Source organism: Maylandia zebra, linkage group LG6, assembly GCF_041146795.1.
Source record: "Maylandia zebra isolate NMK-2024a linkage group LG6, Mzebra_GT3a, whole genome shotgun sequence".
Classification (NCBI taxonomy): Eukaryota; Metazoa; Chordata; class Actinopteri; order Cichliformes; family Cichlidae; genus Maylandia; species Maylandia zebra.
The window spans coordinates 32419059-32439884 of NC_135172.1; the positions used below are offsets into that span (position 1 = coordinate 32419059).

General features: G+C 38.8%; 1 long non-coding RNA gene across 2 annotated transcripts; it reads left to right on the plus strand.

Annotated features, from left to right (window-relative positions):
• The first annotated feature begins 2830 nt into the window (after nt 1-2830).
• LOC143419197 (uncharacterized) lies at nt 2831-6213 on the plus strand. Of its 2 annotated transcripts, XR_013099174.1 has the most exons (5): nt 2831-2932; nt 3165-3497; nt 3616-3771; nt 4025-4241; nt 4590-6213. It is a non-coding gene; the product is annotated as an uncharacterized LOC143419197 (long non-coding RNA). The 2 variants fall into 2 exon arrangements; XR_013099175.1 differs by lacking the exon at nt 3165-3497 and having other exon boundaries at nt 2839-2932.
• Nucleotides 6214-20826: the final 14613 nt, after the last annotated feature.

A 20826-nucleotide genomic window follows, 5' to 3' on the forward strand; every position in this document is an offset into this window, starting at 1 on the left:
AAAGAAGAGGTCTAGTACTGCTGGTGTGTGATAAATGTGTGTGCTTGAATGACAAGCACTGCCAACAGAGGTGCAAGATAATACTCTCATTTCCTCCTTGTACATTAAGACACATTACTTATAATAGGAGAATGGTTAGCCACTATGGTCACTACATATGAGAAAAGAAAAGAGTACAGTGGACATGAAATGGGAAGAAGAAAAATGACACTGGTTAGATAAAGGTCCTATGTTTCCATGAATATAGAACATATTTTTGGTCATTCTTTAAACCACAAGTATGTGAAGTGAAGGTTACCTTCAATCATGGCGGCATTAATCAGCTTTTGTTATCCTTTCCAAATATAGCAAATCACCATAGCATTCTGATGTGCTTAAATCCCAGTCCCAGCTGTAAAAGATAAACTTAAAGAAAAAAAGATTTTATGGCTCCCAGGACACACCACAAAGAGCTATTTATGTTTCTTTGTAGTCTAAAAACACAAATTGCGCTTCCAAAACACCAATACACAGTGTTCTTTGTAATGACAGGCATCAACAACTCTGTTACAATTCTGCCTATTTTCATGTGTGATTAAGCTTGTTTTTTGATGTTAGAGAGCATGCAAAAATACTACAATTATGTGACTAATAGGAAAAAAGAAATTATCTGCTCATGAATGCAGGAGCTGATGATGTTTCAAAACAATTCGATTTACATGACTGGCACAGTGATTTTGTACTTAGTTTGACTATTCAGTGACACTTATGGAAATTTTTTGTTGTTATAAAAAACAAAATGACATGTTTTCAGAAACCTGCCTCCTTTCAATGAGAAAGGGAAATAACTGTGCACTCTTGATTAGGAATGATGATACACATATATTACAATGTTGAAATTTCCTGATGACCTATACAATGCATGGTATCCAGAGGATGTGTTTGTATCATGTTCAAATGAGTCCACCAAGATTTTTTAAAGATGTTTAGTTTATGAGAATAAATATTTGTCCATGTTCAATAGATTGGAGGTGATAGTCATCTAAAAGATAAGAAAATGCAGAATTCATCTTTGTAAAGAATTATGATGTAGATGATACAAGATTCAAGATTCTTTATTTGCCACATGTATAGTTAACACGCAGTGAAATGTGTCCTGAAACGCTCATCGACTGTGCAAAAAGAGAAAACTGTATACAGTAAGTGAATTATATACAAAAGAGGACATTATGTGTAGTAGGTAAGTGAATTATATACATTAAGTAAATTAAATTAAATAATCTGGAAATTTTAAATTGGGATTCTGAAAATGTACTTTGTGTGAGTGGAATGTTCAAGATTCAAGAAGTTTACTGTCACGTACACTGCAAAACACAAATGGTTACGTGTCTTGCAGACGTTCAGCTGGAGGTCGTTGTCCTGGCACCACAATACCAGGTTCTTCACCTCATCCATGTAGGCTGCCTCATCATTGTTGGAGATGGTGCCCAACACCACTGTGTCGTCACAATTCACAATGGTATTGGAGCCATGGGTGGCCACACAGTCAGAAGTATAGAGGGAGTAGAGCAGTGGTGAGAGGACACACCCCTGTGGCGCTCCCATGTTGATGGTGATGCTGTCGGAGACACACCTACCAACCCTCACCACCTGAGTTCCGTCAGTGAGGAAGTCCAACACCCATGCACATAGACGGCCGTTGAGTCCTGGATGGGCACTATTGTGTTAAACGCTGAGCTGTAATCAACAAACAGCAATCTCACATAGTTACCCTGTTTCTTGTCCACGTGGCTGAGAGTGGTGTGCAGGCCATAGGCGATGGTGTCCTCTGTGGATCTGCTGGGTCGGTAGGCGAACTGGAGCGGACCTGTGGTGATTGGGATGGAGGAGGAGATGATGTTCTTCAACAGCCTTTTGAACATCCTGTCTTCCTTCTCTCACCCCAACCGGTCGCAGCAGATGGCCCCGCCCCTCCCTGAGCCAGGTTCTGCCAGAGGTTTCTTCCTGTTAAAAGGGAGTTTTTCCTTCCCACTGTCGCCAAAGTGCTTGCTCATAGGGGGTCATATGATTGTTGGGTTTTTCTCTGTATCTATGAAGCGCCTTGAGGCGACTTTTGTTGTGATTTGGCGCTATATAAATAAAATTGAATTGAATTGAATTGAATTGAATTGAATTGAATTGAATTGAATTGAAATGAATTGAATTGAATTGAATTGAACATCTTCATTACCACCAAAGTCAGTGCAAGTGGCCAGTAGTCATTCAGGCATGAGGGCAGGATTTTTTATTTATTTATTTATTTTAGTTGTGAGTTTCTGAAACACAGTTTGTGGCTTCATTTAACGATCGCAAATAAATAATCATAGCGTATCATAGCCATACCCTGAAAAAAAATATTTTTTTACCTTTTTAAACCTTATTCTTACAGTATGTGACCTCAATGCTCATGTTCAATTTATTAGTTCTGACAGTGATTCAAAGTGATCCTGAGACATTCACATGCATACATTAAGTGGTATGAGTGTTAAACAAGTTAAAAGAAAAGTGTTTCAAGTTTATAGCACTCTTAATCGACCGTGTGGGTAAAGCTGTGAAGTGTTCCGCATTGTTTGATTAAATACTGATTGCTGTTATCACTGAATGTGTATTCTCAATTGCTGTTGTCAGTCTTTTTAGTTTTTCATAGTGAAGTTCTAAAGTCAACAACAGTAAATACAAAACATTGTTCAACTTTAAAACATACTGGGAGAAAACTGCGAATGGACTGTGTGTCTGTGTGTGTTTGCAAAAGGGAGGAGCATCTAGCTCATAAAAGAGTAACAGGAAGGGGAAGTGGAAATTATCGACAGTGGAGCTATTTGTCAATACTGCCACACACTTTATGTCATTGATCATTTTTATGATTTCATCGTAAACATGGTAAAAATCAGTGGATGTGCTTTTATTCTTTCTGGTAAGTTGTTGTTGTTGTTTTTTTTTTGGGGGGGGGGGGGGGGGGGGGGGGGGGGGGTTGCTTCTTTTTTTTTTAGTATTTGCACCTAGACAATAAGCAGGTGCATAAACGTGGTAGCTGTCAAGTAATGTTTGCAAATATTAAAATACAATTCATATCACTATTGATAGAAATGTTAATATTTGAAGGTATGCATTCACTGAAAACGTTTTCTTTTTATTTCTGCTTATAGCTCTCAATATTGTGGAGATAATGACACTCAATGTACAAGGTGAAATTGGGGGAAAGGTGTCATTCACATGTTCAAACTGGAACATTTGGTTCAGTGTGACCACTAATAATAAGTACCTTTGTGAAAGTCCATGCTCAGATAAAAAACACATAATCATCACTGCTGCACCTGGAAAGACTAAACATCAAAACAGAGTAATCCTAAAAAACAAAGGGAATGATTTGTTAGTGACTTTCAATAATCTTAAATTGGTAGACTCAAAAAAATTTTACTGTGGAGTTGAGAGACTCGCCTCTGATCCACTTATAGAGATCAATCTAAAAGTTGTACACGGTGAGTTTCTTTTCTTTCTTTTCTTTCAAGAATTAAACAAAACAAATCCTTTGTTCAAATCAGAAGGAACTTACAATCTTAATTTATTTATAAATGTATGCTGCATTTGTGGTTCCAGGTCCCAAAAAACCTGCTAAGACAGTCACTGCTGGGTCAACTGTGTCCTTTGCTGTTTTAAACAGAACGACTATGCCTTCAAGCCATTTGGATATTATTACTAATTTGTCTGTCCTATCCTATATAACACCAACTACACCACCCATTCAAAAAGATGGTAAGAACACACATGAACTAAATCAGTGGTTCACATGCTTTCTTCATGTTGTATTCTGTGCATGCACGTTATCATGTTCAGTCAGAGTTTGATGTTTGCATTTTCTTCAGTTTTCAGTAGTTTCAGATGTGAGCTCAAATAAATTTCTCTGATGAACTGTTTCAATGATAGCACGATAAAGAATATACTGAATATTATGAAATGTGATAAAGATTTTGTTCTGAATAACTTTATTTTTTTCTTTGTTGGCCAGGAATTTTGCCATATTTAATTTTAGGTATCATTGCCATAACAGTGATGATAGTATTGATGGTCATGTTGAAGTTTATGCAAACTTTAAAAAAAAAAAATGGGTAAGGTCACACACACCACCACAGACATTGTGCATGGAAAATGTGGTACAGCGTCCATGACACATTTCCTGTTGTACATTTGTAGAAATTGTGTCTCCACAGGAAGATGCACATGTGGTAAGTTAGTTTGCTTTTTCTTTTCTTTAGATGTCTGTGGGTGGGGGTGGTGGGTGGGGGGTGGCAGGCTGGTGTGTGCGTTTGCATGCATATTATTCAGTTAACAGTTTTGTTATTTCACCAGTAACGTCTATTGAGGTAATATATTGATTACTGAACTCTCTAAAGCTTAATTCATAAATTAAAATATTGATAGCTAAAACCTTATAATGCCATCTTCAGTAACAAGATAACATCAGCTGTGTTTAATAAGGATGGCAGTGACTTTTATGTCAATGCTTTCAGCATGGTAATAGCATTTTTATGTTTTACTGCTTTTTTTCTCTTTTCTATCTTTAAAACTTTAAGGATTTTACATATGATGAAACTGGACCTGAAGACCAGCAGACTGCGAGGCCAATGGTCTTGAGTGCAAGTCTCACTAGAATGAATGCTGATGTTGACTCTGAAAGTCTCTATGCAAATTATCTCCAAGACAGTCAATAAGCAGTGATAAATGATTCATTGTACTCTTTTGCTCAACTACTCAAACATAAAACTGAACACAATGAACAAAAAAGTAATTCTATATATTCCCTTGTTTACCTACCACAGGCAACCTGAACCTGACAACTGTGACAGGAAATAATTAGAAGGGAATGCTGTTAAAATTTCATTTTTCTTTTCTTTATCATATAGCAGTGTATTGTGTAACGCATGTATGAATGCAAATAATTCCAAAAATTAAGTCCAAGTCTATTCCAAATGATCAAAATAAGGATTGGAAGAAGGATTACTATCAAAATAATCCTACAAGCAGATAGATGTTCTGTACACAGAGCATCAAACATGTGCTTTATCCTGTGTTACTGATAAGCATTTTCATATTTTCCATCATTATACTGTAAATGAACGTCAATTTCAGAAACACAAGCAGAACAAGAAAAAGAGAACATGATAAGGAAGGTGAGCAAGAAGTTTTAATTCATATTCAGGTCTCAAAGATGAATAAAATAAATATTTACCAGCACAAACAAATATCCTGCACTGTGCATTAAACATCACATAGTTTCTTAGTGAGTAGACTGAACAGCACAAAATCTAAGCACAAAACAGCACAGTGCTATGAGCACAAAATCATCAAAAACCTTTTAACTTATAAGAATTAAAGTAATCATTCACTTGTTCTGGAAAATTTGATATTTTTTAAGGTAAAAAAAAAATACATCATACCGAAATATTCAACTCAGTTCAACTCAACTCGGTTTTATAGTGCCAACACATAAGAGTCAACTTGATATTAAAGACTCTTTAGTATTACAGAGAATCAGATGATAAGCAAATACACTGGCACAGTAGGAAGAACGAACTCCCTTTGAACAGGAAGAGACCTTTAGCACGGTCAGGGAGATTTGGCTGTGAATAAAAGCAGGACTCAAACTCATTTTATATCGAGGACAACATGCAGACCACTTTGATGCTAAGTGGGCAGCACCGGCGAAACTCCCCTTTCTGTCAGTGTAAAGATGTTTCATTACACATTAAATGCCTCAATATAAGAAAAAGAATTTCAGTTCCAAAAGGATGTCTCAGTCTTCCAACATGATAAAGAAATACTGCTTGGTAAATGAAAGAAATGTGTCAGCATGACTGTTTGGGCTTAAACTGTAAGAATTAAATATGTATATCTGTTAGCTCAAAACTGAACCCACTGAAAATGTCCTTATTGTGGACTCATTGCAAAAAAGAAAAGAAAAGAAAAAAGAAATCATTATAATCAGTAGGATGTTTTCTGTTATTTAGTTACTGTTGTGTAGTATGGGCCCAGGCCTTCAGTTTGACACCTCTGAATGAAAGTGATAGGTTTTTTTGTATTTATTAAAGAGACATTATACAGTAGACTTATGTTACCAAGCATAAACATTAGAATTGTTTTTAACAGTGTAACTTTGACAGCTGCGTCTTCCTAATAAATCTGAAATCTGAGTGTTGTACTGGATTCTGATGTATAATTGTCTCCACTGGTTCTATATTTTTTGTGAAACTGACTTCATGAATTGAAATTCCTATTGAAATTCTTGCCAAACAATGGCCATATTATTTTTATCTGTCCAAAAGCACAAGGTAGACCAAGCCAGATGTTTCAGATTTGCATGAAGACAGCATCTCTCAAGCTCAGCTCTGGTATGTGACCTTTTTTTTTTTCCTTGGCCTGTTGCGGTGGTTTTCACTCCTAACTGGTCACGGCAGATGGTTGGCCCTCCTTGACACTGGATCTGCTAGTGGTTTCTACCTGTTAAAGGGAGTTTTTTCCTTCCTACTGCCAAAATGCTTTCCCATATGTGTACGTCTGATAGTTGGGATTTCTCTGTATTAATGTAGGGTCTTTACCTTACAATATTAAGTGCTTTGAGACAACTGTTTTTGTGATGTGGTGCTATATGAATAAAACTGAATTGAATTGGGAGTAGCTCTTGCAGAAGATCCCTTGATTTAAAAAAAAATATTTTATCACCTGTTAAAGTTTACTTTTCTTGCGCTTTGTGATTTCTGTGAAGGTTAATTGGTCATTTTTGTTCTGCAAGTGTTGTAAAGTCAAATTTTACAAATCCACGAGTTTTCTACACATTACACTGCAATCCAGGAGGAACTATGGAGGAAATTATGGGTTTTCAGCAATGGTGCTGATCCACCTGCAAACATGAAGACTGTAAGGTGTTATATGGGCAATATTGTGGGTGAGCTTGGTGAGCTGATTAAGACCAATGGGAGCACAGTGAAAGGATTAAGTTCATGGAGCATTGCAGTGAGACGTGACAATACTCACACTTCCTGGACCACAATGTGACCATAACTGGCTTCAAAACTTTTCAGGAGACAGCAACCTTAATCTGAGCTGTAGGAAGAAATGTGGATTACACTAGTTGGGGAAGTTGTGTAAACCTGGATATGTAACTGTGAAGTGACATTTTTGTGGCTTCAGGACTGAACTGCTGTTGAAATGCACTCCTATTACTCACAGAGAGAAATCATCCTTTCTGTTTCAATCTGAATGTGATTTCAATCAACACTATGTGCATTCCTCCATTAACTGACGCAACAGTCGCTCTAATGTGGCTGTGGTGAATGGCTGTAGATATTTAATGGATCCAGACTGCCCTGTGCACCACTTACTGAAAATGCAGCTGAACATTTTCTCTGGCATCACAACACACGCAAAAATATTTACCATCTTTTACAATAATACCTGCATTCATTTTATATTTAAGCTTACGCCTATTTAAGCTTTAGATTTTTTTTTTTTTATTGAATATTAAAGATGACATTAAATCTCTCTTTTGACATTTTCCTTTTTGATGAATGATTTGGTAACAAACCAAAATGCTCAGAGTAATACACAGCCAGGTGTTTTGGCTGTTTTATGAATTTCTGTTGTATTTCTTCTGCCAGTATGTTTTGTTTTGTTTTGTTTTTTTACTCTTGCTAGATTCATTCACACACAGAGGCAGCTGAAGTCACCTTGGCAGCGGGTATGCCCTCCAGTAGCTGATCTTGTCAGACTCAGAGTGAGAGCAGCTTGATGTCGTTGTTATTGTCGTTGTGTACATCACCCACCAGGGAAAGAGTATGTTGGCCTGGGATGTTCACTCTGTTATCAGTGACAGTCAATGACACTGCTACTAAGTGAAAAGGATTAGCCATCTGTTTCTCTCTCTATCTTTCTTTCACTCTCAGTCACTTCCAACCATACACTATACTGGTTTTGTTTGAAGAAGGGTGCAAGAAAATTTAAGGTAGATTCATTAAGTAGGTGAGATGAAAACTGCCTGAGGGTACACACTGCTCAGTAAAATTAACAGAACGCTCAATCATCACAGTGAAACACCAAGTCAGTTAAACTTCATGGATATCAATTAGTCCAGCTTGAAAGTGTAAACCATTATGAATCCGTTTCACCTGCATGGAAATGAAAGTGGTGCGGAGTAGATACCAGAAGATGTGTTGTTACATTTAATTGCAATTTACAACAAAAAGCAAATAGATATTTTTGATTTTAAAAACATGACTGGTTATTAAACTATGAAGGATAGCTTTGGGTATAATGGTTATTAAAATATATTTATTCATTTTTAAAATATTAATTCATATTCTTTGCCAAATTAATAGTGTGGACTGTTTTAGGCAGTATTACACATAAGTTTCTTTTTTTCTCTCCAGTTGGTATGGACCCCCAGTCTTGCTAAATTATCCTGTTTCTGACTCATCTGCAGAAATATTTTGAAGGACTTCAGCCAAATTTTACTAGTCCTTTATTTATCAAGGTAAAAAAATCTCATTGAGATTAAAAATCTAATTTCCAAGAGAGACCTGGCATCATGGCCACAAACGTCAAAAATACATGTACCACATAAGTACATTTAAAACAAACAAAATTTAAAACAAATACAATATCCCGTTCAAACATGTGAAAAATATACAATAGCAAATCAATTAAGAGTGACATTAAAAACAATCGCACTGAGTAAAAGAGTTATCCAGTTCCTTTAAAATGGACTTAAACTCCCCCAAGGTAACTAATTCTGATAATCTTCAGTTCCTTCTGCAGATTATTTCAAGAAACACAGACAGAATATTTAAAAGCCTTTTTTCCTCATTCTGTTATTTATTTACAACGACACATTCTGGTTGAAATATACATTATATACATTTGTGAGCATGGTGGTCATTTAACATGAACCATGAGATCAAGTAGCTAATAAACACCTTTACGATCTGTGTTCTAAAATTAGATTAACCCAATAACAAGCATACCTAAAATCCTTTAAGCTCATAATTACAGACTTGAACTTCTGATGTTGCATGTACAAAATGATTTGTTCCAATTAAGTTAATTTACTTCCCTGGACTCTGAAGCTGAGGGGTTGGGGGTGGGGGTGGGGTGGGGGGGTTGGGCTCATGACAACGCTCCCCAAATCTTTTTATGAACTTCAAACCCTCTTACAAGCAGCTATCAAAGCCTAAATATGGCTTCCTGCCTCCAATCCAGCTGAGGCCATGCATATACTCTCTGATCAGGATCCTGCACTTTAAACTCAATTTAATTTCACTGAAATAGAATAAAGATTATAAAGAGATTGCTACTCAGTGTGCAGTATGTCATCTGTCTAGAGCAGTAACAAGGGCTAATTTTATCTCACTGCAGTGAGATAAAATTAGCTACTTGATCTCATGGTTCATGTGAAATGAACAGCATGCTCCCAAATGTATATAATGTATAATGTAAATAACTTTAAAGATTCAGTCACACAATAGTAAACATAGAACTGCAACCTCCTTGCAACCAGGAAAGATCATTGCAATCTGTCTAAAACTGAGAGTGAGTAGTTGCAGTGATCCACTGGTTGCCCAGAGGTTTAGACTTTGGGTTGCAAGGCAATTGCACAGGTCACCTGGTGGAAGGCAATTCAGATTGCAGTCATTCAGAGTCCGTCTGTACCAGTGAGTGCAATTCATCTGCTCTTCCATTTATTTCCCCAAGTGAGCATGGAATATAATCAATCACACAAATGCAAACTCTGCTTGATTTAGCACCAAAAAGCACCTTATATATATGTGATAGTTACAGCTAGGGAAAGAAAGTAGACAGGGAGATGTTATTATAACAAAGACATTACTGGCACAGCTGCCATTAGATCAAAACTCTGATCTCAAAACTCTGATCTAAAACTTTGACTCTGTGCCTTAACCCTTTACTCACTCTTCACTCTAAGTGTTTAGAGTGAAGCCCCACATATTTATGCTTTGCATTAACACTAGTATTTTATTAAAACAGAACAGAGCTAAACTGAACTTTATGTGATGAGATAAGAATCCCAACACATTTTGTTCTCTGTACAGTGGACAGAGCACGCTCCAGTATTTCAGGATTTTAGTAACATTTCTACTAAAAACTCATTTCTTTTCTCAGCGGTGCACACACAGCGCAACTTCTATTTTTCTTTTTTTACTTTATTTGATAAATGTCATGTCATAACAAAGTGATATATGATGCTGATTGTCTATTAAAATGCAGTGATTATGGTGTGACGTGTTGGATTAATGCAGTGGTTCTCAAAGTGTGTGGCGCCCCCCACTGGTGCGGCGCAGAGTTCTGACAGGTGAGGAGCAAGTTACCTGGCAGGAAAGTCATGCAGCGCTAATGTTTAACATAGGAATCACTTTTATGTCAGAACAAAGAAATTCACAGCAGTTACATTTATAATATGCGCATCCGCTGAAAAGCTGCAGCCGTGTGTGTAAGTTGACAGCCACAATAAAAAAGTGTGCTGAAAAGTGTGAACATGTGGTCGGATCTGTCGTGCATCATTTACAGTGGTGCCGAAACCCAGGACTGGGACACAAGAGACCGAACCACATACTCACACTTTTCAGTACACTTTTTTATTGCAGCTGTCAACTTACGCACGCGGCTGCAGCTTTTTAGCTACAGCCTACGCACTAACCCTAACCCCACTGAATCATACTTCTTATTAATCTCTGGCTCTCTTCCACAGCATGTCTGTTATAGTGTCTTCCTTGTCTCACCCCAACCGGTCGCAGCAGATGGCCGCCCCTCCCTGAGCCTGGCTCTGCTGGCGGTTTCTTTCTGTTAAAAAGGAGTTTTTCCTTCCCACTTTTGCCAAAGTGTTTTCTCATAGGGTGTCATATGATTGTTGGGTTTTTCTCAACAATTATGGTGGCCACAGTGAAGAGGTTAACAAGTTGAGCTGATTAATGGTAGAAAAACTATTATAATAGTATAACCAATGACAAAAAACTGCAAGCGTGTTGGTTTTGTTCTTTCTTGTAAACAGGGGACACATGATATGAGAATAATGAAAGAGAATAAAATGAACTGCTCCATGGCTTCATGTTTACTGCATGATAGATTATAAATCTGGCTGGAGGGAAACAGAGCCGAAGGGAGGACATCTGTGGTGCACTTGTATGGACAGTGGGGAGGTAACATCCGAGGCCCAGCCTTGCTGAAGGCCTGTTCAAGGTTGTTATATTCTAAGCAAAGCAACTACTCAGCTCAAACAAGATCCTTAACTGAAGTCAGGGTGGACGGAAAACAGGTAGCAAGAAAGAAATTACCCCACCTACCAGCTGATCAATCAATGATAGGATTATTGAGACGAGGGAAATTATATTAGGTGATATAAGTAAAAAATCTTTGTTTAAAGTTGTGACTGTCATCATTTCAGAGAGAGTGTGGCTCTGTTTCTTACTTAGAAAACTTTTCTCAAAACCACAGTCAACCAAAGCCTGATGTGAAAGGAATTTATAGCCTGAACAGAGTCAGGCAGATAACAGGAGAAAGGGCAGGAAGTTTATTTGAGAGCCACAAGTCTGTACTCCTGCCATTACTGATGTGTGAGTCTTTTTTAGCTTCATTCTGATGCAATAAAGGTGCTCACCCACTTGGATCTTCCACCGAGGTTCAGTAGCAGAGAGGCAAGCTCTCTGGAAATGCATTGGCTCCTCTTGTTGTGGAAAGGTGGAAGGAAAGTGGGTTGATAGCACTTTCTGTTGAGTCATTGTCTTAAGGTTATCATCAGTTTTAACAAACAGGCAAACTATGGAGTGGAATGTCTTGGTGTCTTTATTTAATCATCGACACTATGTGAATACACTTATGGGTCATTCCACCCTGTCCATAGCTTTTCATACACTGCAAGGATGTGAAAGGCTACGGAAGACCCGGCTAGACCATAATTCCCCAGGTTAATATATCAGGCTTCAGTTACAATAGAGAAAACAGCACAATGCAGCACAGCTTTGGCAATCAACACACAGATCCCTGCCTTTGAAGTGGTCACTTTAAAGACAGGGACTAGGTCTGAGATGACTTTATTTTCAAAATGACACTGTTGCATGAACATGGCGAGAAAATGGCTATAAGACAGGGATCCATCTGCCACCAGTTTTTTTCGATTGAATGGGGTCAAGTTGGTAATTACATTCAATCTGTTTGCAATAATACTGTGATTACTTGTGATAAATCTCAAATCTGTTGCCTTTGCAATTCAGCTGTTTCGTCTGCATCAGACTTGTAGTGCTGTACAGACCCAGGGATGGACACTACCAGTGAATCACATGAAATCAACACGGCAGAAACAACTCTCAGCCACAGACTAGGCCTTATCTAAATTTATAAACAAACAGATGCACCAAGTTCATTTTAATAATGACCAGCAATCTGCAAGCTTGTGGCTCAAAAATGATGGAGAAGGTAATGTACTCAGTGTAAGCATGTGTTTTACACATGTGTTTCTTGCTTTAAACAGCATGTCTGTTCACAGAAATGAGAGAAAACTGAGGAAAAGTGAATATCTATATGATATAAGGCTGAACTCTTATGTTAAAAATTGCTAGGGTCCATGTATTGTCCTGACAATCACTCTCATTTTCCAAACCATCTGAGTGTTTAAAAAATACTCTTACATGGTAAATGGAGATGGGTTTATGCACTAGGGCTGTTGTTTGACATCCCACAGTTAGAATGCCTTGCTTTGAGGAGCATCTTTGAACAAATGTTATATGTATGGTTTGTTGGCTTTGCAAATGATGGTGAAGCTGCTGTGATTGGCCAATGGAGAGGAACAGCAACGTTCCTAAATGAAAAGATCGACTTTATCCTGACCCCAAATTATTATATCATTCACAGATTTGTGATCCACGATGCTGTAAAACACATTACAGAGCTAAGTAAACTTAATATATCTGTTACTTTTCAAACTGTCTACTGATATTGGTAAATTGAACAAGTTGCCTCCTTCCCTATGTGGATATTAATAAATTTGTGTTGAAAAAGTAAATAAACAAAAAATAGAAAAAAAAACAGTGGTGATGCCGACGGCAGGAAAGCAGAAAAAGTCCCTCACAGCAGACAGTTTTCTTAGAAATGTACTCAGTTATATTTAATCATTCTTTCTTTAAACTGACTGCATTTTGTGCTGTTGCGTTTTGAGATGATTTCCTATTAAATATTGATGTTAAATAGCACATCTCACCACATAGTGCTAAGTGGACATGGGATTTAATTCTGGCATTTTAAATTGTTTGTATTGTTGCTTTTGACTTTCAGTGTCTGAAGACAAAAGCATATTGTGCATATTAATTTAACTAACCCTAGTACACTGTAACATACTATTTGAATAATAATATAAAAACCAGGCAAAAAAACAGAGTGTGTCAATTAAATATTATTCAGAATTTTACGTTTTTAATCCCCGAGTCACCTCAAAAACTCTAGCCACCTTTCATCTGTAGTGAGGGTAAGCTGTCAGTCTACGGTTTAACTCAGCTGCTAATTAGGGATGGGTACCGGTAATGGCACCGGTTCTGACATAAACGGTAGTAACCAGACCGAAAAGCAGCGCACATTTCGGTGCTTTCTTTCAGTGCTTTTTTCCCCCCTGAGATGTCACACACTTTGAATTCTAGCCAATCATTTTACCTTTGCAAGCGTAGTAGGCAGGCCCAGGTACGTACGTTCTTTTAGAGCAGAACTACAGACTAAAAATGCCCAAGGTGAAGCGCTCAAAAGTCTGGCTATACTTTACAGCAAAATATGCAAACTCAGCAGCCTGCAACAAGTGCTTTAAGCTGATACTGTGATTCTGTGCAAAGGAGTTAAGTCCTGGAATCTGATGAAATACCTGGCAACGTATAGCATTATGTTAAAAGCCGAGAAATGCACCGTATTTGATAGCTTGTGGCAAGACCTCACACCGTGCACATCTACTGCGAGTGTGGTGCCTGTTATCGGTCCCGGAGTTAGCAACATCCCCCAAGAACCCGAAGAGGAGAGTCCTGGCCCCTAGCCCTGCCAGTGTAGCAGAAATGATGACGGATGATGATGATGGCAGCAGCAGCCGTTCTTCTCTGCGTGAGTAGCTTAATGTTGTTCGTGTGTAATTTAAGTTGAGTAGGCTAACCACGTTATTACATTAATGCATGTAAGGTGAACTAGCAAACACTGTCGTAGTTACATGCGGTTGTCTTCTTGTTTGATGGCAGGTACTCCCTTCACCCTGGCCAAAAAGGCTAAAATGACCAAAGAAAAGTGGGAAGCAGCTAAACATGAGAGGTTTTTAGACAAAGTTTGTGTTTTTTTTTCCCCATTGATTAAGCACTGCTTCCAGCCAAGAGTCATACCATATATCCCCTAAAGCTGCAGAAAAGGCTAACACTGTTATCTTTTCACACAAAAAAAGCTAAACATGAGAGGTTTTTGGACAAAGTGTGTGTTCTCCATTCTTTAAGCACCGGTTCCAGCACCGTTTAAGCACCGGCACCGTTTCAAAAGTACCATTTTGGTACTGGTATCGGATAAAATCTAAACGATACCCATCCCTACTGCCCATAGGCTGGGTCTTTACCTCTATTTACTCTGGAAGAGACTGTCAAACTTTGTCAGTAAGTCAGTAAAGCTCACTTCTGACACCGGTACTGGGGTGAGTTGTTGAGGATATTCATTCCCGTCAATAAGCTCTGCTGTTTTTAGACCAGGGGTCTCGAACTCCAGCCCTCAACGGCCGGTGTCCTGCAGCTTTTCCATGCTTCCCTGTTGCAACACACCTGAATACAATTAGTAGGTCATTAGTAAGACTCTATAGAACTTAACCGAATGCTGAAGTGGCAATTCAGCCATTTGATTCATGTTACAGAAGCTCATTAGTGAATGAACATAGTGCAATAAAAGTACTTTTAAAAGTTCATCTACATGCCAAAAAGTCAAGCAGCATGGTGGCGCAGGGATTAGCACTGTTGCCTTGATCAATTGTCACTGATCAATGGCTTTTGCTCAAAGATTAAGGATTAATTCTGAAAAACGGCTTTGATATAAATTCAATCAGTTAAATGTTTATTCCTAATAAAAGCTCATGATGTTTTACTGCCAATCCATTTCTATACACACATGCAAGCATAGACCTACATTTCTGAAGCTTTATATTACCTTATATACAGTTCAAAATAATCATAAGAAGGATAGTGATACTATAGTCATGTCTTTCCAAGCAACAGAAGTGCTTTAGTGGTATTCTCCTATATCTATATGAATTAGAATCCTTTTAGCAGTCTTTAATATGTACTCTTCCAGCTCATGCATGTTACTGAAAGGATGACTCTTGGAAAATAAGGGGAAAATATTTTCAAAAGGGCATAAATATTTAAAAACACATTAAAGTCCTTCCTAGGAACTCTGTTTTGTGGTTCACATTTAAAATCAGTTGTATATTGGAAACAGCAATTATCATGTTTTTATCTTTATTGTGTTGTAATCCCCCAAATTTGAGAAAGATCTTAAAAATAATTGATTGACCTTTTGTCATTGAGCCACTATCTCAAGGTCTGTTAGTAATTTAAATTTAACACAATACTAGGTCATTCTCCAAAGTCCAGTTTTATATTTATTGTCCTAAATATTTATGCTCTTTTGCAGTCTTATTCACACCATGCCCTTCCGTTCCATGCAAAACCAATGTTCAGTGAATAAGAGAACATATTAATATTTTATTCATTGAAATCCAATGTGTGATTTAAGTTTATAATCCTTACTGAAATACCTTGTACAATTTCTTAAATGATAAAACAGTGAAAACCAAAATTCTCCATTTGAGGACTGGCATCCAAAGCACACAAAGTTAAAAATTGTTCAGAAGTGTTCATATTCTTTTTGAAACATAAACACACTTACATGCAACTTGTGTTTCCCATTTGGAATAAAAGAAATGAAGCAGTACTGCTCATTGAAAGCACCACAGGAGTCCCTTTCATTTGTTTAGATTGTTTGTAGCATTTTTATAATTGAGCTGATCCCATAGCACCCTATGGTGAATTCCCTTGTTGCTAGAGAAAACTGAATTGCTAGTCCACTTTGCTGTTCAATTAGTTTTTCTTTCTTCTACTTTTTGTTTTTGTTTTTAATTATACATACTTGACTTTGGGCTTGCACCATCCATCAACCAGAGCTTCCCAAGTCATACTGTGATACCAACCTCTGCATTCAACACTTTCATATTTTTTCTCTACAGGAGATAAAATAAAAAGCAAAATGAGTAATGTTTATCTGGTTAAAAAAAAAATCCCTCAAAGTGCCTGTTTTCTGTGGAAGTTTTTGCCTTTTGTAGGACGTGTCAAAGCAGCTGAAGACTAAGGGTGATATAGTAACTCCATATTCAGTTAGTTACCTTCCAAGGGGGTTGTTTGCATCCCTATTCACAGTTTTAATGTAGTTATAATTTGCTCTCTGGCACTTGTAATTCAGTTCTTGTACTACAACTGAAAACTAATTGCATGTGCTTGGGTTTGTATGTGTAATGACTTTACAGTATATCCCTTGAAGTTTGAATCAACTTGGATGGATATGTAAAAGTGTTTGTGATTCATTTCAAGTGCATCCTCCTGTGAGGGAAGAGCCACTCGTGTTTTCAATCTTTGATTCATTAGCGGTCATCTGGCTTTCGGTCGATGCCATTGACCAGAGGCATGCCTGGTCATGCCTGGTCACGTAGGCCTCTTAGTAAAAAGTAAAAAAATAAAACCATGTTTACCTTTACTTGTGTGCAGTCATTCTTCCTGTAAAGACTGAGGTCAGTTTATTTTCTCTTCCCAACATTTCCACCATAAATAGCAACTTCTTGTCTCCCTCCAGGCTTTTCAACCATGAGACAGTACGCTTTTTTGTATTTGTTTCACATTTACCAGTACACACATACATATGAGTTTTGATTTCCAGCTTCAAATGCTGCAACTATTAAGACCACCACTCTTTAAAATTTTGCATTGTGTTAATTGTTTAGGTGGAAAATGTGATTTCTTTAGGTTTTAAATGTTTTCTACTTATTTTTAAATTTATAATTTGGTCACTTTTAAAGAGAGAGAACAGAAACAAATTCTAGGTAGGGCAAAGTTTTGCTTCTATGTTATAGCATGCACATTTAAAAAAATTTAATACAAATTACAAGAAATTACAGAAAATGGGGAAAATAAATGGCATCAGGTGACAGATAGCAGGGGGAAAAGGAAACAAGGATTAAGGCTGATAAATGCTGTGGAAGAGTAAAAGGGAAAGAGAAATGATGATAATGGAAAGTGTTTCTACTCCAAGAACACCTATTAACCTGTCCCCTCCTATCCAACCCTGAGCTTTCAGCATTGTACAGGCAAGAAAAGGAAACGATGGACTGAAAAAAGGGGAGAAAAGAAAAAGAAAACCCTTCATTTAGTGTCCTGTCCTGATCTCATGAGGAGGAGAAATTGGAAATAGAGACATGGCTCATGAGACCTTGAGGAAATTAAATACTGAATTCAATGGGCGGGCTGACTCAATCACACCACACATTTGAAAAATGACTTAGGAATTGAAACCATTACCACTTTGCTGGGGATGCGATGCTCTTGTAGCTATTTCTGGTTAACTAGGCTCTGGCATAAGCCAGGTCAAACACACATATGTGCATATCTGTTCAGATAAAGAAGCATAAAGACATACAACAGGACTGCAATACCAACACAGTACAGTTTCTTTGACACTTACAGTATTTTTATTGTAGCCAAGACCTCACACACACATACACATGTACACACATAAAGCCTCATTTATAAGCCAGTCAAGATTTCTCTTTTATATACAAATATTTATATGAGTAGCTGTTTAATCCAGTAAAAGATCAGTGGAGACAGAAAAAAAAGAGGGTTTTTTTAAGATCTTATGGGAGAGTAAGATCAGGAGCTGAATTTAAGAATTATGAGGAAATGTTCAAAAGCTGTAAAGTTAAATTTAATTTGGATATCTCTAGAAAAAATAAGTTGGAGTTCTCATTAGAAATGGTCCTTTCCTTACTTTAGCCTTAAACTAAAACATAATAATAAAGTCTGTACTCTGACATTTAATGATTTGCCGTAGTGCTGTGCTGCAAACAAGTAATTTAATACAAACACACACATACACACTGACATATATTTTTTTGTTTTCGTTTTGCCTGGACTGAACCCTGAAACAGAATAAATGTGCTTAGATGTTCACACCAGAAGAAACAAAGCAGAATCCTCAAATAGCTCTGAGCCTAAGTCCTTGTAAGAACTACAAAGAAAAATGAAAAAGTATAATGTAAAACATACAGATCATTTTTATTATTTGCTTTTAATGATATCTTCTGTATTGAGGGGTTATTATAGTTTCTCTCCTGAGCCTCTCAAGAGTGACCCGTGAGTCTGACAGCCTGAGGGTAAAATATACTAAAAAACCACTTTTGTGGATGAAATACTGTTTTTTTACTGCTTCTATCTACTCCTATGTAAACAGCAATAGCACAAAATGCATCACTCTACTTCTTAAGCATCATTTGCATCAAACTATTATCCTGATTTACTTTATGATACTTATCTGTAAAGATTTCTAATGGGATATGTAACACAAGACATCAAACTCATCGTACTGAAACTAATACTCAGATAACTCGTGCAAATTCTAAATAACTATTAAAAAACATACATTTATATATTGCTTACCTTTGTCTTTGTCCAGAGACGTTCTGCAACAGGATGAGCACAACTTTAACTGAAAATCTTAAGACAATGAATTCTGATTTCCATTAACTGCAGCATCTTGATATATGCACAAAAACATGCCACAGGTAAGCTGGAATTAACAAAATATAAAGGAAGAATAAGCGGACAAGTGTACACACATTGCTTTGGAGTAAATCAAGTTTATGAGAAGCTATGGAGATTAAAATACGGTGATGAAGTGAACACAAATAAAACATCCAGTATTATTTATTGCATTTCTTATTATCATCTAAATATTTATTCAGCTTACAAATGCAGCAATATTGATATATACAGTTTAACATTCATAATCAGTCTTGTAAATAATTGACTGTGTATTGAATTTATCATGTTCTTATTACTGTTTTCACATTTACTTATTTATTTAATTATGATCATGCTACTTATGGACACTCTTATGTCCCTATTGCCAGTCTTGGCAGCCGGGGGTCGGTCCGCCAGGGCCTCCACTCCTGGCCGCCACCCGGCTCACAATGCACCCGACCCCTATGGCGCCTCCTGCGGGTGGTGGGCCTGCGGGAGGATGGGCCCATGTCTCCTCTTCGGGCTGTGCCCGGCCGGGCCCCATGGACTAAGGCCCGGCCACCAGACGCTCGCCCTCGGGCACCCTCCCCGGGCCTGGCTCCAGGGCGGGGCCCCGGTAACCCTATCCCGGGCAGGGTAAACTGTTCCCTCGATATTCTTTTCATGGGGGTCTTCTGAATCGCTCTTTGTCTGGTCCCTCACCCAGGACCAGTTTGCCATGGGAGACCCTACCAGGGGGCAAAAGCCCCCAGACAACATAGCCCCTGGGATCCCTGGGACACACAAACCCCTCCACCACGATAAGGTAGCGATTCAAGGAGTAAGCACTTATGGACACTCATAAGAGTGTCCATAAGTGCACGTGGCACCAGGATGCTCTAGGCCGTAGGTCGATGATCGATTTTGTAATCGTATCACCAGACCTGCGACCATATGTTCTGGACACTCGGGTAAAGAGAGGGGCTGAGCTGTCAACTGATCACCACCTGGTGGTGAGTTGGATCAGGTGGCGGGGGAGGACGCTGGACAGACCTGGTGCACCTAAACGCGTAGTGAGGGTGTGCTGGGAACGTCTAGCAGAGGCCCCAGTCCGCGAGATCTTCAACGCACACCTCCGGCAGAGCTTCAACAGCATTCCGAGGGAGACTGGGGACATTGAGTCCGAATGGACCATGTTCAGCGTCTCCATTGCCGAAGCTGCTGCATTGAGCTGCGGCCGCAAGGTGGTTGGTGCCTGCCGTGGTGGTAATCCCCGAACCAAATGGTGGACACCAGAGGTGAAGGGAGCCACCAGGCTGAAGAAGGAGGCCTATCGGGCTTGGTTAGCCTGTGGGACTCCGGAGGCAGCCGACAGGTATCGACAGGCCAAGCGGAATGCGGCTCGGGCAGTGGCTGAAGCAAAAACTCGGGTGTGGGAGGAGTTCGGAGAGGCCATGGAAAAAGACTTTCGGACTGCCTCGAAGAGATTCTGGCAAACCGTCAGGCGTCTCAGGAGGGGAAAGCGGTGCTCTACCTGCACTGTGTATAGTGCTGGCGGAGCGCTGTTGACGTCGACTGAGAAAATTGTCGGGCGGTGGAAGGAATACCTCGAGGACCTCCTTAATCCCACTGACACGTCTTCCGGGGAGGAAGCAGAGTCTGGGGATGAGGGGTGTGACCCACCAATTTCCGGGGGCGAGGTCACTGAGGCAGTTAAACAACTCCTTGGTGGCAGAGCCCCTGGTGTCGATGAGGTCCGCCCCGAGTTCCTGAAGGCTCTGGACGTTGTAGGGCTGTCTTGGTTGACACGTCTCTGCAATGTTGCGTGGAGATCAGGGGCAGTACCTGTGGACTGGCAGACCGGGGTGGTGGTCCCCATCTTCAAGAAGGGGGACCGGAGGGTGTGTTCCAACTACAGGGGGATCACACTCCTCAGCCTCCCCGGGAAAGTCTATGCCAGGGTGCTGGAGAGGAGGGTTCG